Consider the following 17,996-nt stretch of genomic DNA (forward strand, 5'->3'; position numbering starts at 1 on the left):
GGTAGCCTCCAAGCAACTTCATATGAAGGGCACAGCTGCAGCTTTTGCCAGCTCTTGCTCCGTGTGCTCACCAGAGTCAGGCTTGAAGTGGTAGAAGGCTCAAAATGGTTGGAGTCATCCTTTCTTTCCTTCATCTTGGCTTCTGCTGCCTTCATGCACTCCATAGTTCTCTCCTCTTCCCCTGAGCCCTAGTGGCCCCAGCTTGGCAGTTGTTGCTTTTTAATAGTTATAAATTGGTTGATTGTGGGAAAGGGTGATGCTGGGGATCGTCTGTTATGCCATCTTGATCAAAAACTGAAAGGTGGTTTATTTCTGCTTTGAAAAGTTCATTTGGTTTTTCTTGTAGACATATATTTCATAAAACATGTTAAGTATCCTAAAGGCCCCAGGAAACAAGGGTTCTATTTGTAGGACACAGTCTAGAATAGTCTTGGACCTCTCAAGTTATTTTATATCCTTGTTGCTTCCCTTTTCTGCCTCTTGAGTTTTTGTATTTCCTGTTCCCTTGTAAGGAGGTTTTTTTGTTTGTTTGTTTGTTTGTTTTTAAATCTATTCTATGATCTTTAAATAGTAATTGTTAACAGCTGCCTAGCTATTAAAGCTGGCAGTGAGGAAGGGAGGTTAAAAGACCTAGGTAAGGTCTCATCTCCTTCTCTAGCTGAGGACATCCTCCCTGAGATTCCATACTTGTTTTTGTTCCTTATAGCAGAGAGTACCTGCAGGGGCCACATTAAGATTTTTTATAGCTGTGGCCTTCCAGAATCCACAGGGATGGTTTCATAGTACGCTGAGGGTGTTGTCTAAGCTAAAATCAAGGAAATTGGGGAATAGGTGAATCAGCTCCCAAGGGGCTCACCATATGGAGGGGGTGGGACAGGGAGAAACATTACACTTTGCCCTCCTGCACCTGCAGCCACCATGACATTCCTGAGAAACATGGGGCCCTGCAGGAAACTCCATGATCTTTATTCCTAAAAGGAGTCTCCATCCTGAAATCCCCTCATTTCCAGCCTAGTAATCTGGGATGAATAATCTCAGAAATAACCAAAGCTCAGACTTCAGCCTCCAGCCCAGTTCCCTGTTCCCTTCTTTGAAGTGCCCCATAACAGATGTGGAACAGGGTGGGAAGGTGAACTTGGCCCTTGGCCTTTCCTAGCATTTATAATCAGTCTCATCAGCCCCCAAACCTGGGTGTCGTGACAACTGGGAGGTCAGCTCCACCCATCGTTTGCAGTTTTTATTGTCACACTTTCTCAGAGGTCTAGCAAAGCCTGGACCCACATTTTATTAATCACAAAAATTGTGTTTTATTTTAAACATTTGCATTTAACTAACATCTTCAACACCCAACAGAATAATATAACAGGATGTTTTATTAGAGGTAACTTCAAAAACCTAAAACTTGAGGTCTTTCATGAAGATGAAACTAAATGGCCCTAGGAGAGGCCTGTCCACCCCTGCTTTGTATTTTATAGTAATTCTTCAGTCATCTTTCCCATACTAGGGCTTCCTCCTAGGAGTAAAAGAGGGTGGGGGCAACAGGGAAGGACTAGAGGCCCCTCACCTTGGCATGGGGGTGGGGAGAAGCACACTTCCACTGCCTGTCTCCTACGGATTCTTTGCCATTTCTCCCATCAAGAAGTGGGGCCTGTGTTCCTCCTCCTCGTATCTGGGCAGCTTATGAATTCTACAAATGAAATATGATGAAATATAGATGCTGTGTGACTTTCAAGGTGAGGTCATAAAAGGCCTTGCAGGCCGGCCCGGTGGCGCATTGGATAAGTGTGCCGCTTGGGAAGCGCTGCGGCGCTCCCGCCCGAGGGTTCGGATCCCACATACAGATCGGTTCCCGCTCACTGGCTGAGCGAGGCGCAGGAGCAACACCAAGGGTTGCAATCCTGTTGCCGGTCCCCGGTCCGGTACGGGGGCAACACTGAGGGTTGCAATCCGTTGCTGGACACGGAAAAAGACAAAAGACAAAAAAAAAAAAAAAAAAGGCCTTGCAGATTCCATCTTATTGGCTAGGAGAACTTGCTCTCGGAGCCCTGAAGGCACCATGCTGGAGAAACCACACGTAGTCTCCCTGGTGGACAGTCCAGAGGAGCTTTGTTTTATAAAATAGAAACAAAATCAAGCAAATAGAGAGGCATTGCAATTTATTAATTGTGGGTGGTGGTTACATAGGTTTTGTTATGTTCTTTGTATTTAAACTGTTTCATTTTAGGGCTGGCCCGTGGCTCACTTGGGAGAGTGGTGCTGACAACACCATATCAAGGGTTAAGATCCCCTTACTGGTCATCTTAAAAAAAAAAAATGAATTAAATAAATAAATAAAAATAAACGATTTCATTTTATCACTTGGGAGAACATGGTGCTAATAACACTGAAGTCTTAGGTTCCCATCCCTGTACAGGCCAGCTACCAAAAACAAATCACCCCTTCCCCCCAGACAAACAAACAAACTATTTCATTAAAAAAAAAAACAACTCCAAGAAAAGTGGCATAATTAGCGATGTTACCTCTGGCTATTGGTTTGAAACATGGCTCTGACTCTAGCCTCAGAAACAAATCTTTTCCAGCAAGGGGAGGAAGAAGATTGTAGGTTCTGCCACAGGAGGTTGGGGGGAGCACAAGGGGCCCTGGCAGGTCCTCCCGTCAGTCCTGTCTGCTCCATGGTCCTGGGAGCACTCCTCAGTCCCTTGTACTTTGTGTCAAGACCTTGCAGGCAGCCAGCCAGCTGCTCCCACGACCCTTCTTCTTGAGGGTTGCCCTCTGTTTCCACCTCCCAGAAACAGCGTTGCCAGTCCTGAGGCTCTACCCTTGAGTTTGACTCTCAGTGTTCCTAAAAAGTAGGGATGGGGAACAAATATCTCTGTTGGGGTAGGGATTATTGGTGGGATCTCAGAGCTTCCCCTGGGAAGTAAGCAGGTAGCTTGTAGGGTTTATGTTATTCCCAAAAGTGCGATTTTTTTTTTGTCCTTTGAACTATTTTGCTCAGTGAGGTTCTTGAGCAAAGGGTTGGCAGGGTAAGAGTCAGACCTAGCACAGGCCAAGGCTGCCTGCAAAGATGTATCATTCTGAGAGGTGGCTGTGGCAAGGGGGCTGCAAAATGTGGGCTCCTCAATTGTTAGAGTGTCTCCTAACTCTAGAATTAGAGAAGGGATCCATGGGCAATGGGAGTCAGCCCTGGAAAGGGAGGATGAGGTCTTTCACTGTCAGTCAAGGCTTCCTGCAATTCCATGACCACGTTCACATGACCAACCAGTTGCTGTGCCAGACATGCATTAAGGAGATGCTTCCAGAAGCTGTGGCACTGCAATCTAGACTGGTGGTTCTCAGGCTTGGTCAACATTAGAATCACCTGGGGACCTTTTAAAAATTGATGCCTGGGCACCACATCCGCTAGAGATTCTGATGTATTTGATCTGGGCATCAGAATTTTTTAAAGCTCTCTGGGTGTTTCTTTTTTTCTTCTTCTCTCTCTTTTTTTTTTTTTTTTCCCAGGACTTACCTGTCATTCTCCAGGTGTTTCTAACATACAGCCAAAGTTGAAAACCAGTGATCTGTATATTAGTTTGAGGAAGGGCATAAGAAACTTGGAAGGAGGCAACTGGCCTAATAGAGGATTTTTAAAGATGTGGTACATTCGTAATGACTGGTGAAGGAAATGGAAGGTGGTGTGCTGTGTTTCAGTGAAGATTATTATAAACCATAGGTCAGGTTGGATTTCTTGTTAAAAGTCTCCATTTTAAACATTAGATAAGAAGTCTGACTACCTGAGACTGCCATGCTGTGAGGAAGCCCAAGCCATTCACATAACATAAAATAGATTCTCGGTCATCTCCAGTTGTTTCTGCCATCCCAGTCCAAGCAGTCATTGTGGACCAGAGATGAGTTGTCCCTGCTGTGCCCTGCTCAAAATCCTGACCACAAAGCCATGGGCATAATTAAATGGCTGCTGTTTTATACCGCTAAGTGTTGGGGTGTTTGTCATGCAAAATAGATAACCAGAACAACAGTAATACATGAATAAACAATGTACAAGATTCAAAGAATATAGATGTATACAAAAGAAAACTTTTCCATCATCCCTCCACCTAACTTCTGCCCCCCTCTTTAGAGGTATAGTTGGCTATACATCCTACCAGTCTCCTTCTGAAATGCTTAACACACCTATATGTATTCATTATATGTATATATCATGCTATACATATTTTCCAGTTCTTTTTAAAAAAAGTTAACAGTGTGCCTTTGATATCTATCTAGGTCCAGATGAACAGACAGCTGTATGGTATGCACCCTAGTGGTACTGACTGTCTCCTCTGCTTATGTATATTTAGATCGTTTCCAAATTTTTGCTTTAATGACCAGTACTTCAGTGAACATCTCAGACACACATATTTGTGTTCATTTAGTGATTTTCTTTAGGATAGAGTCCTAGAAATGGAACAACTGAATCAAAGGGCTTGTGCATTTTTAATTTCAAAAAATTCTGCCAAATTTTCTTCCAAAAAGGCTTCACAAATTTAACTCCTACTATGGGGTTTGAAAGTGCCTGTATATCTGCGTGCTCATTAAAGTTAGGTTTATCAACCCTCTTATTTTGTGCCACTGTGATGGGTGAAAAATTATATCTCCTTGTTGCTTAAGTGTCATTTCTCTGATTACTTGGAGAATGAGCACTGAGAATATAAGAATAAACTAACCAAAGTGATTTTCCTATACTACTCAGCAACAATCAACACAAAGACTTCTGTGACCAAATATGGGGATTTCTTTCCACCAGCAAGCAAGCAACAAATTCTGCAGTGGACACCAGCTGAGTGGCCTTTAATTCCATTCAATTCTGACACTATCTACCTGGAGATAGCATCAGATCCCACAGGGTGAGGGTTCAGTCCCCAAGACTGCCCCCTACTTCAGATTCCAGTAGCAAGTCCAAGCCTCTGGAACTTCTGACTGACTAGCTATAAATTGGGGGTCCCTACAATCCCCTCCTTGGGTTCGATTGATTTGCTGATTCACAGACTTGGGATAACACTAACTTACATTTATTAGTTTATTACAAAGAATATTACAAAGGATACAGATGTAAAGATACATAGGGTGAGGTTTGGGGGAAGGGGTGTGGGGCTTCCATGCCCTCCCGGGAATACCACCTTCCAGGAATTTCAACGTGTTCAGACATCCATAAGCTCTCCACACCCAGTCCTTTTGAGTTTTTATCGAAGCTTCATTATGTAGGCATGATTGACTTAACCTTCAGCCCTTCCCCCCTCTCCAGAGGTGTGGGGGTGTGGCTGAAAGTCCCAACCCTCTAACTCTGCCTTGGTCTTTCCAGTGACCAGCACCCATCTTGAAGTTACCTAGGGGCTGCCAGCCACCAGCCAACTCATTAGCATACAGAAAGATGTCACTATAGAGATTCTAGGGATTTTAGGAATTGTACAAGTATGCTAGGAGATGTGGGACAAAGACCAAATATATGTTTTACAATATCACAAGCAACTTTTATGTTTAGTGACACTTTGTGTTTCTTCTGTGAATTGCCTGTTTATATCCTTTGAGCATTAAAAAAAAAAATGTACAATACTTTAACATTCCAGTTATTACTGTACATACAAATATTTTTTCTGTATTTGGCCCTTTTAACTATTTTCATGGCCACTTTTGTCATGTTGAAGTTTTACAATTTTTTTTTTTTTCTTGTTTGATCGCTGGCCGGTACAGGGATCAAACCCTGGACCTTGGTGTTAAATTAGCACCACACACTAACCAACTGAGCTAACCAGCCCTAAAGGGGATTGCAACCCTTGGCTTGGTGTCGTCCGCACCACGCTCAGCCAGTGAGCTAACTGAACATCCCTATATAGGATCCGAACCCGCGGCCTCGGCGCTATCAGCACCGCACTCTCCCGAGTGAGCCACAGGGCCAGCCCAGCCCTAAATTTTTCTGTCTGTCTGGATTTTTAATGTCTTTCAGTTTTTTTTTTTTATCTCGATTAAAAAGATCTTTCTCACTGCAAGATTATAAAAAATTTATAGATGTTACCCTTTGTATTTCTTTAAATTATCTAGAATTTATTTTTTGTATGTGGTGTGAGGCAGAAGTTTATATTTTTCAGTTAGATTGTCAATAGTCCCCAAACCATTTATAAATTGTGCCATCTTTTCCCCTGAGTTCTTAAATGTCATCTTTTGCATAAAGTAAATATATGCACACATAATTTTATGGACTCGTTTTTGTTTCCATTTACCTGTATGTTTATTCTTATAAAAGTATATCACTGTTTTAATTCACTGTATTTTTGCAGTATATTATATCTGGTACAATATGTCCCCTGCCGCTGTTCTTTTTCACAATTTTCTTTGCTATTAACTTTAGAACCAGCTTGACATATCCCATTTTTTAAAATCTTGTTGCGATTTTAATTGGGATTGCATATAATTTGTTAATTTATGAATGCTTGATATATTTAAAATATTTACACCTTCATCTGGGTCTATATTTCTTCAATGACTTATCTTGTTCTATAATGCTGTATACTTTTCTTTATATAGGTTTTGCAAATTTCTTTTTTTTTTTTTTTAGGTTTTGCAAATTTCTTAGATTTATTTCTAGTTGATGATTTTGCTGCTACTTGCATGGTATCCTATGTTTTTGTTTTGTTTTGTTAGTGGCTGGCCCGTAAGGGGATCCAAACCCTTGAGCTTAGTATTATAATACTACTCACTAACCAACTGAGCTGACCAATCAGCCCTTTGTTTTAAATTTTGTTTTCTAATTATTCAGATTAATTTTCCAGTGCCTACCACCAGCCCCTTAAAGGCAGCTTGTAGGGGGTTAGTGCTAGAAACTCTTCTCTTGGAGGCAGTCTTTCCCATCTGCATCAAGAAACCTGCTGTATTCACTCCTATAGACTTTGCTGCTGTTGGGGTGAATGGAGAGCAACTTCCCTGTTATCTGCCATGAGTGTCAGCCTTCCTTCAGGTGGCTTTGGCACGTGATTTTCAGTCCTGCTTGGGCCTGAAGTCCTCTGAAAGCAGTCATAATTTTTTTTTTTTTTTTTTTTTTTTTTTTTTTTTTTTTTTTTTTTTTTTTTTTTTTTTTTTTTTTTTTTTTTTTTTTTTTTTTTTTTTTTTTTTTTTTTTTTTTTGTGAGAACGGCCGCACCGCGCTCAGCCAGTGAGCACACCGGCCATCCCTATATCGGATCCGAACCCGCAGCGGGAGTGCTGCTGCGGCACTGTCTCGAGTGCGTCATGGGCTCGGCCCTGAAAGCAGTCATATTAAAACAATGTTTTAGAATTTTCATTTCCTCATGTTTTTAGTTCTTCACTAAAAGCCTATTTCAAACATTATTCATTTTTACTTCTGCTTCTCTCCTTATCTTTTGGATCTCAGATGTGGTTGAAAGAACTTAACTTTCTTTCAGTCACAGCTGGGTGGACTATTTTCTAGCCCTAGCCCCGCAATGATCTGGGAGACCTTAGGTCAGTTCATTCCCCTGGTGGTCCTCAGTGTCCTCCTCTGTAACATAAGGGATTTGGCCTGAGGACTGCTAAGAAGCTAAATGCTGTGGAGCACAGCCAAAGGGAAAGGTCTTGGGCTCTGCAGATATACACCGTGGGATGGAAGGCTGGCTATCCCACTCCTTGTAGTTTTGTGGCCTTGGGCAAGTTAATGCACACACAACTTTCATTTTCTCATTGGTAAATGGATATGTTAACAATCACCTCACACGATGATGGTGAAGACTAGATAAAAACAATACCTACTATTTTGTAGCCATCACTGTTCTTGGTGCTTTCTGTGCATTAGCTCATTTAATCTTCACAACTCTAGAACCCACATTTCACAGTTGTTAGAGTAACCGTGGCTTTCAGTTAAAGTTTATTCCCTATTTAAATCGCTCATTCTTTTGGTAAATTTCCATAACTAACTTCTCATTCTGTTTCTTCCTATCTGCCCTTTATGATAGCACCTTAAGGTTTCTTTTTAGGATTTGAGGTTAGTTTGGCTCAACCCAAACCAGGCTAGGCCTGCAGACATCCCTGCTGAGCTTGCGGAAATATCTGACCTTTGATGTCAGAGGGTGAGAGCTCCACCTCCAGGTCCTATTGACTGTAACCTTTTTAAAAAAAAATTTTTTTTGACTGTCTTTTTCTGAACAAGCAGATAGCCTGCATTGGCACAGATCACTGAGAAACTCCTTCAAACCTTTGACCAAATGATATCCCCCACACCTTGCACCACCCCAAATCATATCCTCCTACATGTACCACCTTTCCCATTGTGGGTAAGGCGAATCCAAAATGCTGACTCCTACCTTCTCACAATGGCTGCCTTGTGATTAAACCTTGTTTCTCTACTACAAAGACACATGCTTCAATGATTGGCTTTCTGTGGAGCACGGGCAAACAGACCCCACTTGGTTCAGTAACATTAGAAACCGGTAGAGAGTACGCAGGTATATCACTTGGCCAGTGTCACACAACTGGTTAAATGCAGTGCCCAGGCAATCTGACCCCAGAAACAGTGCTATGTACGCATGCAAAGCACTCACATGATGTTGGGTACATATAAAGTGCTCAATGTGTTAGCTTCAATTAGAAGTGTCATCCATTGCAGTTCCAAAGCTATGCTTTTTGGTATTTTGACAGTGTTCCCCCTTCTCCCCCATCAGCCTGTAGTCTTTGATCTCCAATTTTAGCTCTGACTTACACAGTTGTTTTCACCTAACCACTTCCTGCAACATTAGGAATTGTTTCCAGCTGCTGATTTCTGGGAGGATTATCCTTGGGGTTGTGAGTGGGGTGCCTACTGTGGTTGCAGGGGCAGCTCTAGAGACCACATGTGAGAAGTCTCTCTGTAGGACAGCAGAAGAAACACCACCTGAGTTTGGCAGGAGTGTGCAGCTTGGTACTGCCCTGTGGGTGAAGGCCCTTGCCTGAAGAACCAAAGCTTTCCTGTGCAAATGGCCTCTCAGTCATTTCAGTTTATCTCAATCACGTTTTTTAAATTTTAGCTTCTTCTCTGTAGCTTTAGGGGAATCAAGGCATGAGACTTCATGCCCTAGTTAAAGAGTCTGTCTGCATTTATTTGAAGACCTCAGTGTGTGTATGTTGTGTTTACTTTGGAGTGGGTCTGAGATGTGTTTCCTTTAGTACTGTCTTAGGTTCTTTATTTGCTTTTTTTTTTTTTTTTTTTTTTTTTTTTTTTTTTTTTTTTTTTAAAGATGACCGGTAAGGGGATCTTAACCCTTGACTTGGTGTTGTCAGCACCACACTCACCCAGTAAGCTAACCGGCCATCTCTATATGGGATCCGAACCCAGGGCCTTGGTGTTATCAGCACTCTCCCGAGTGAGCCACGGGCCAGCCCCTTCGGTTCTTTATTTGACTTGCTAATTTAAACTCATTCTACTTTGCAAACCTCAAATATTTGTTTCTCTATGGGCAGTCCGCTTTCAAAAATCATTTTCCTTGAGCACGGTGTGGTAACACCAAAGTCAAGAGTTCACATCCTGGTACTGGCACGTGCACACACACACACACACACACACACACACACACACACACACAGAGAGAGAGAGAGAGAGAGAGAGAGAGAGAGAAATAAATCATTTTCCTAATCCTCTGCACCCTAATGAAACAATATCCCAGTTAATGAGTTCTTTAAATTTTTGTTATACAAGATAAAAGTAATGGAGTAAAACATGAAAGAAATTTCTGCTCTAATGTTTAGCTTGCCATGTTCTGTTTTGCCTGTTTTACATTGAGAATATATTCATGGACTGTGTTTCATGTGTCATAAAACTTTTAAATGTTCTTTAAAAAAAATGTATAGAGGACATTTAAATTTTTTTCAATGAACATTTAAAAGGCCAACGCCCACCCCTAATTCTACTCTCTAGAGGTAGCTATGTTACTTCTTGCATCTCCCTTCAGATATTTAAATTTTAACAATATTTTTCCTGTTACTTACAAACATAGGATCATACCACTTACATTATACTTCAAAGTGCTCCTTTCACTTAATAATATATATTGCCATCTTTGCACATTAGCACACAGAAATACACTGCATTGTTTCCAACGGATAAAGTGTAGTTCATGGAACGGACTCACCAAAACTCATTCAGCCAGTCCCCTGGTGATAGACATTTAAGTTTTTTACAGTTTCTAACTAATTGGCAAGTGTGACAGGCAGGGGAAAGTTCCAGGATGACCAAGATTTGAGAAAGAAAAGCGCCCCTCAGACTACCATGCAGGTGTGTGCAGTCTGGTTATGTCTGCCCACAGACAGTAGTTTTGATGGGTAGGGCTTAAATAGAATGTTGGAATTGGAAAAACAGACCATCTATCTGGTGTTCCAAATTTTTTTATGGGCTGCAATGCACTTGGATTAAAGGAAATCTTTCTTTAAGGTTCAATATGTAAAACAGTTAAAAGGTAGTGGCTGCTCTGACTTTAGGGGGGGAGGTGTCTATGTCTACAGGCACCTACTAGGTACCCCTAGGTGGACTTCATGAAGACCGTGAACCCTCTGAAATGATTTAAGAAATTGTAGATGCACGTGCCTTTTTCTGAGCAAAACCATTGTATCTATGGCTCATGGGATTTTACTAGATTTTCCAAAAGGAATAGTGAAACAGAAGCTTAAGAATCTGTACTTCAAGGTTCCGAGGGGAGGAATTTGAGAACCCCCGCTCCAGTCCGTCTCTGCCCAGCTTATAAGAGAAAACGGCAGTGCTCAATTCAAAAGAATGACCTACTTCTTTTCCAGCTTTTATCATAACGGGAAGCCTCTGTGTACCTGTTTATTGCCTCCCCCGCGTCTCTGCGCCCCAAGAGAAACGCTCCTGAGGCAGGATCATGCTGACGTGCGCATCCTCGTACCTGGCACAGTATGTGGGACCAGTGGTCGCTCAGTAACTATATGCCACAAACATGAGCGAAGCAAGTCAACAGGCTAATAATGACTGGAGGGTTTGGGGGGATCAACCGACTCGGAACAGCCCCGGGACGTCCATCCCGGTGAGCCACGGGCCGCCCGGGGACCCCCCGACTCCCCTACCCGGCCCTGTGCCCGAGATACCAGCAGAGACGGCGGCTCCGCCCACGCGTGGGGGAAGCAGCTATAGGCTGTTGGGGCTGCCAATCAGGCCGACAGCGCCAAGGCCCGTCGCCCTATAAGAGACGTAGGTCCTGGTGAGCCCGCCTACCCGTCCTCCGTTAGTTGCGCGTGCTCTCGAGGCCCTCTGGGAGTTGTAGTTCTGAGAGTCGCCCGCGCATGTGCGTGCGTGCGTCCGTCGGCGGCGGGGTGCAAGCCGTGCTAGAGGTCGATGGCACCTACCCACAGAAGACGCTGGGGTTTCCCCTCCATCCGGCAGGCCCTAGTGCCTTACCGTGTTTCAGCCCCCCGCAGACACGTCCCCTTAGTCCCCCGGCCGCGAGCCTCGGGGCGCCTTCCCAAGGGAGATGCAGCGGAGCGTGGGCGGAGGGGGTCCGGGAGGTGGCGGGTGTGCTGGGCGTGGACCTCCCCTCCATCCCCACTGACGTGGCTGCCACCCACGCGCCAGGCACTACTGCGTGCGTTCTCTCAATTCCCCAAATTAACCATTGGACGGACGGGAAGTCGGGTAACTTGCTTAGGTCACACGTGTACTAAGTTTTTCAATCCCATATTTCCCTCCACTTCGTGCAGCTTCCAGACTCATAAACAAGCAGTTTCAAAACGGGGTGATGCATGGGAATGACGGAAGCAGGGCGCAGGGAGGGGCATCTTAGTGACGGCATCGGGAAAACAGAACCTCATGGGGAGCAGTTTCCTTCCAGGCACAGAATAACCGGTTTTTATTTCTCTGCCTCCCTCACTGGCCTGTACCTTTGGGTGATCAGAGACTGTATGCCCAAATCCTGGCTGGTAGTCGGGTCCCTATAAATATTGGTAGGACAAAATTCTTTAAAAAGTTTTATCAGAAAAGTTGGGAGAGTAAAATGAAAGCCCAGTTACCCTCCACCTAGATTTAACAATCAGGATAAACCATGCGTGTAGTACTTTATAAAGCCTCTTGCTTCATGTTCATGTATTGCGTGTGAAGCTCTCATTGGTGAGAATGCGGGGACCCATTCAGAGCCCCATTACTACAGCCCCTCGGCAGGGTCCAGGCACCCCCCCTTTGGGTATCTGGCTGCTTCTGCCTCCATTTCTGTCCTGCTCAAGAGGTGGCAGATTGCCCCAGAACTTGGGCTGCCTTTAAAATGCACAGTTATTAATATGCTACTCAGTGCAAAGGGGCTGGAGCAGCAGGTCTCATTGATCTAGGCTCAGAGAGGTAGGTGGGTTGGCCAGAGTTTAGAATTAGATCCTATGGGAGCTCCCTGTTGCCTGCAGTATTCAACACTAACTCAAGGTAGTATCAAGGGCCCTTTATATAAACTGGCCAAAACCTGGTGTCCTCGATGCCTCTTCACACCCCACAGTATCCAAAACATAGCCAGGAAGGGGGCCCAGGGCCATTTATTCAACTATCTATTGAGTCTTGTTATATGCCAGGTACTATGTACTGTGGATACAGAAGTGAATAAAAAAAAAGGTTCCTCAGAGAGCTCACATTCTTACGGGAAGTGTGGACAGGTAATAAACAAATACAAAATGTATAAACTGGTGATAAGGAAATTGGAAAAAGAAAAAAAGGCATAGCAGAATGAGGGGGTTAGTGAGTACAGGGGACTCATTTGGCATTTTACACAGAGCAGTTGAGGAAGGCTTTTGTGCTTCAACAGAGACCTAAAGGAAGTGGTGGAGTGAGCCAGAAATTCATTTGGGGGATGAGCAGTCTTCATGTCAGCCCCGCCTTCAAAATGACCCAGAACCTGACTGCTCTGCTTCCACTCGGGTTCAAGGCCCTGCAACCTCTTTCTGGCACTCTGGAAATAGATTGCTTTTCTCCTCTCCCTGTTTCCATGTGTTTCTCCTCTACTGTCTCTTCCTATAGAAGCCAGGGTTCTTTTTTAAAGCACGAGTCAGATAATGTCAAACTCTCCAGTATCCCCTCATCTCAGAGGAAGAGTCAAGTCCTTACCATGGCCTGGAAGTCCTACTTGGTCTGGCTGTCAGCTCCCTGTCTAACCCCTCTATCCACTCCTGCTCCCTGCCACACTGCTCTTCCTCAAACACTAAGCACATGGTTATCCCAGGGCCTTTGCACTCACTCTGCAAATAGGTGAAAACTGTCCATCCCCCAATGAATTTTTGGCTCACTCTACCACTTCCTTTAGGTCTCTGTTGAAGTTCAAAGGCCTTCCTCAACTGTCCTATGTAAAATATCAAATGAGTCCCCTGTACCCACTAACCCCCCTCATTCTGTTGTGCTTTCCCCCCCAACTTCCTTATCACCACCTGATACATTTTGTGTTTGCTTTTTATTTGTCCACACTTCCCCATAAGAATGTGAGCTCTGTGAGAAACTTTTAAAAATTCACTTCTGTATCCACAGTACCTAGAATAGTACCTGGCATATAACAGGTGCTCACTAGGTCTGAGTTGAATAACTGGCCCTGGTCTGCCCCCTCCTAGTTATGTTTTCAGTATGCCGATTAACCCCTCTAAAGAGGGTGGCCAACTGTCCCAGTTTTCCCAGGACTGATGGAGTTCTCAGAAATAGGGGCTTTCAGGGCCAAAACTGAGCAAACTGGGATTTGGTCCCAGATGAACATGTAGCCCAAGTTTCCTCATCTGTTAAACAGTATCTTCACAGAGTTGAGTGAGAATTAAATGAGAGCACGTGTATAAAATACCTGGCCTGTTGTCTAATTCATCACAGGCTCTGGGAGTGTCCTGTTGTCTAATTCATCACAGGCTCTAGAAATGTGAGTTGTAGTATGTTTCAACAGCCTGTCTCTTTGGGCTCCAGGCAAGGTTAATGGCCTGCATGTCCTCCTGTCTCTGGGCCCTTGCCCATGCCCATCACCCTGCCTGCAGTAGTGGGAGACATTTCAAGGCCACCATCTTGTTTTGGCCATTTCGATACAGCTGTTTTGATATATTAAACTATGTTTTGGCTTTTGGCACAGAGACATTATATTTTGGCCTTTTAAAAAATCATTAATTAATCATAATCATTTTACTTTCTGAAATTTTTATTTATCAAGTACTATGAAAAACATAATCTCAGCACTGAAGTGAGGGCCAGTGTTGGAGTCAGGAGACAGAGGTGGACAAGCTATGAATGACCAAGAGGGATTTCGTACCAGCTTGCTCACTCTGTAGAGGGCTGTTGAGTAATTTTAAGCAAAGCATCTGTTCATTGCCTGGAAATTCACTTTGAACTTGAATGATTAGCCTCCCAAAGTCTCAGCTTTTTCACTTAAAATTAAACGTACTGGGTAGAAGAGAGGGGGAGCTTGGGTCATAATGGGATCCATTATTATCCACTCCAGACCAACACAGAAAATCTTCCACAACCTTCCCAAGAGTTCTTTACACTCTCGATAATAGACATGTTATGTTTAAATTCCATAAATCTCTTTATCATGATGGTTTGGAGGGAGAGGACTGATACCCCCTTAAAAGCTAAGCTAATTATAAAAGACTTTTAAAAACTATCTGTTTTTCTTATTATACGAGTAATACAATATTCATTTTATTTTATTTTATTTTTTTTATTTTATTTTTTTTTTTTGTCTTTTGTCTTTTTCCGTGTCCGGCAACGGATTGCAACCCTCAGTGTTGCCCCCGTACCGGACCGGGGACCGGCAACGGGATTGCAAACCTCGGTGTTGCTCCCACGCCTCGCTCAGCCAGTGAGCGGGAGCCGGTCTGTATGTGGGATCCGAACCCTCGGACGGGAGCGCCGCCTCGCTTCCCAAGCGGCGCACTATCCAGTGCGCCACTGGGCCGGCCCACAATATTCATTTTAAAAATCCCAAAATGATGCAGAAATGAATGTCATAGAAAGTGAAACCGCTGGTGACTAGGAATGGAATGAAGATCAGAGCATCTGAGCTGTGCATTACTTGGAAACTTATTCCCAAGTAATAATGTATTCCCAAGCACAGAATAGGTCCTTTGTAGCACCTGCATTGGGTTTAGATTTATCATGTCGTTTCCAAATAAGTTCACACATCCAGTGGCAGAAGCTCATTACCACTCCACTTTCATTGTTAAACACTTTAATATATCACTAGGGCTATGATTCTATTTTCACATTTCTTCCTTTTAAAAAATCACCAGAGCCTCAAAAATGAAAAGCTTTGTAAGCTTCTCTTGTCCTAGAAAGGGAAAACTCTGACTTCCAGGAGACCCTGCCTCAGAATTGCCCCTGTTGCAAAAAAATGTCTCTGCAATTGCAGAATATCCTGTTTTAGACTGGAAAGCCCCAATCCTTACCCGATTCTGTCATAGGTGCTTTAGTCTCAGCTCAGAGGAGTTTCCTGACCAGTACAGACAGGGTCAGGGACCCCAGGGACATGTAGCACCCTGCATGTCATTGCACAATCCCTCTGTTGCCTCTTTCCAGGGTCTTGTACTCGTACAGGTGCTGGTCCTAGCGAGACCCCAGTCAGCACCATTCTGGCCCAACCTGAGAATTCACGTATCTGCCACCCACACCATAAATGTGCATTTGGGTTCAAGCACTTTTTAGTGGAGATGTTGGGTTTGTGGGGTTATTTTCTCAGCAGGATCTAGTGAACTGGATGTTGTCAGCTATTAAAACAAACCAAACCCACCAAATACGCTGTGAAATATAAAACACATTGACCAATCAGACAATGAATTAAGTCCAACCAACCCAAACTCATTGAAGCCTCAACCCCAGGCTGGTCACACACAGAGGTGCTCACACATCAGGCTGTTGGTTTAGCCAGGTGTCACAATGCTGTTAACTGACCAGTGGGAATAGCCCATTCAGAGCCACACAGGTCAGCTAAAAGTGACACCCATAGTTAGCAGTGAATAGTAAAATAGTAAATTATTATCATGCAAGGAGACAATGTTGCAAAGTGGTTTAATAGAATGAGTCTGGATCCTGGCTCTGGGCAAGTCACTAAGTCACAGATTCCTGGCTGTAAAAGGGGGTGATAAACTCAGCCCTGCAGGGGTGCTGCAGAGATCTTAAGAGATCATGTTTATAAAGCAAGCAGTGCCTGACTCAGTCAGTACTGTTGAAGGGTAAATTGTATTACCAACAAAACATCTCAAAGCCAGAAATTTTATGGGAAGCATGGAAAATTTAAACCAAGATATGCAAGTGATGCCAACTCAATGATAGAAATATGACCATTTTGCAACGAGCACGGTAATGATTTAGGAAAGATCATCAATGAATACCAAAACCATAGGTGAAAGATTGTGGGAGAGGAAGACACTTCCACATGCTCAGGTTACTTATTTTTTTTGCTCGCTTGGAGTTTTTTGAGGGGAGGGAGTTTACTTATTAGTAATCACAAAGAAAAAAATGTCCTTTTACAATGGAAAGATCTTGAGGACACTTGGATATTATCTCAGTCTAGTAATGAAGAAACAATCACACAAATCTAAATTGAGGGATAGGGCCGGCCCGTGGCTCACTCGGGAGAGTGCGGTGCTGATAACACCAAGGCCCCGGGTTCGGATCCCATGTAGGGATGGCCGGTTAGCTCACTTGGCTGAGCGTGGTGCTGACAACACCAAGTCAAGGGTTAAGATCCCCTTACCGGTCATCTTTTTTAAAAAAATAAATAAATAAATAAAAAATAAATTGAGGGATATTCTGCTTGGACTGGACTTTTAAAAAAACCTTAATGTCTTGAGAGAAGAAGAGTCTGGGAAAGTGTGAAAATGTAGATAAAAAGAGACTATAGGCACTGGACAAGTAAAAGCAATACGTGGTCTCTTGACCTAGGGTTGAAAAAAACAGCTATGAGGGACATTATCAGGAAAATGGGGAAATTTGTTTAGGAGTGATTATAGTGTTTTAACAATGTTACTTTTCTTGGGCATGATAACTGTATTGTGATTATTTAAAATAATATCCTTGTAACCTCCTTATTCCTGGTATTTAGGATATCTAGGGTATTTGGAGTTATATTGGATAATGTTTTCAATTTATTACCAAACTGTTAAAAAAAAAAGTGCACATGGGTGTATATGAGAGAGAGGGAGAGAGAGGAAAAAGCAGAAAGAATCATAAAATGTAAACAGTTGGTGAAATAAAGGGTGTGTGTGTTCATTGTTACTATGCTCTCCATTTTTCTGTGGGTTGAAATTTTTCAGAACAAAAGGTTGGGGACTGCTATGGGTCAAATATGTCCCCCCAGAATTCATATGTTGGAGACTTGACTACCACTGTAAGTGTTAAGAGGATGGGAAATCCTATTATGGTATTTGAAAGGTGGGGCCTTTGAGAGGTAATTAGATTGTGAGGACTAATGTGTGTGGTTCTTTTTTTTATTTATTTATTTTTATTTATTTTTTTAAAAGATGACCAGTAAGGGGATCTCAACCCTTGGCTTGGTGTTGTCAGCACCACGCTCAGCTAGTGAGCAAACCGGCCATCCCTATATAGGATCCGAACCCGTGGCCTTGGTGTTATCAGCACCGCACTCTACCCAGTGAGCCACGGGCCGGCCTGTAATGTGTGTGGTTCTGATGGCTTTATAAGGACAGTGAGTGAGCAGGTCAGCTCTCTTTTGTTCAGCCCCTTCTCGCCATGTGATATCCCAGTGTCCATGGAAACCTGCAGAGATTTCCACCCAGGAGAAGGCCCTCACCAGATGATCATGGACTTCCCAGCCTACAAACTGTAAGAAATAAATTTCATTTACCCAGTTTCAGGTATTCTGTTATAAGAACAGAAATGGACTAATACAGGGACAAAAGTCAGTATGCAGAATGACAGAGTAGGTAAGTGAGGTGGAAGTGAGCTCACCCCACCTGTAACTTCCATCAGCTTCAGAGTCACCTCTGGGGCCCCCACGGGGCTGTGAGCTTCAAAAGACACCTGTGCCT

The sequence above is a fragment of the Galeopterus variegatus genome, unplaced genomic scaffold (genome assembly GCF_000696425.1).
Source record: "Galeopterus variegatus unplaced genomic scaffold, G_variegatus-3.0.2 Scaffold1120, whole genome shotgun sequence".
NCBI lineage: Eukaryota > Metazoa > Chordata > Mammalia > Dermoptera > Cynocephalidae > Galeopterus > Galeopterus variegatus.